We start from the raw sequence: 909 nt of genomic DNA, 5'->3' as shown, positions 1-909 counted from the left end.
TTTCCCTCTGTCACTCTGCAGGCACATACCCTCTGGAAAAAATAAAATAATAAAAAAAGATAAACTGATGTGTAATTCCTTCTGAATTCAAGTAAGAACAAAGAGGTATAAAAAGTGAGTATTTTGTGCAAGAATAGGTAGAGTCAAAACAGAGTAGACAGAGAAGGTATACTCTAGCAAATGCTAGGGAGAGTTAGATGAATCCAAGCAGTCAACTGGGAGCTAGTGAAGGCTTTTAAAGAAAGAAATAACAAGAACTGCTCTATGATTTCAAAAGTAAATGCCAGCAAAAATGGAAGAAAATCTACAGAAGACAACTGCTATGTTATGGTAAAACAGATTGAAAGCCTAAACCCAGGAAATGGGAAAGAAAATAGAAAAGGGATGAGGGCAAATGACAACAGATTAGAAGAGTACTCTTAAGACTTTACATCTCCCAGAATAGTTCACTTAATATGAGACAGAACTGTCAGCTATTAAAAGAACTTCAAAAATAAAATCTAAGGTTTTATAAAATCCTTAGATTTACAAAATATATCTTCTGTCATATTAACTTCTAAAGTAGAAGACTGTTCCGTTGACCTGTGTGCATTAATAAAATCAAGGAAACAACTATCAGATGTCCAAATTACAGAACCATTTTATAAATATTGCTAGAGGACGATTACTGCTGTTAAATAGATAGATGATAGATATAAATAGATATAGACACACATACACATATTTGCCCATAGAATACTGCAAACCATAATGGCCTGCTGGTAGTTTCCAAACCCAAGTGTCATTAAGAATAGCTGAAAAGATGAGCTCCTTCTTTTTTGGCTTTTTCTTTCTGCAGCACCCCAGAATCAAAACAAACAGAAGAGTTAAAGTCTAGATTTTTTTTTTTTTTTTTTTTACATAACATCT

General features: G+C 33.1%; 1 protein-coding gene across 3 annotated transcripts in view; it reads right to left on the bottom strand.

Annotated features, from left to right (window-relative positions):
• RAB18 (RAB18, member RAS oncogene family) overlaps positions 1-909 on the bottom strand; it is a 37581-nt gene that overhangs the window by 33288 nt on the left and 3384 nt on the right. The window lies entirely within an intron of this gene.

This window comes from Tupaia chinensis, unplaced genomic scaffold, assembly GCF_000334495.1.
Source record: "Tupaia chinensis unplaced genomic scaffold, TupChi_1.0 Scaffold000001_1, whole genome shotgun sequence".
NCBI classification, from domain to species: Eukaryota; Metazoa; Chordata; class Mammalia; order Scandentia; family Tupaiidae; genus Tupaia; species Tupaia belangeri.
The sequence above is the reverse complement of the archived record's forward strand: the minus strand, read 5'-3'. Positions and strand labels throughout refer to the sequence as shown.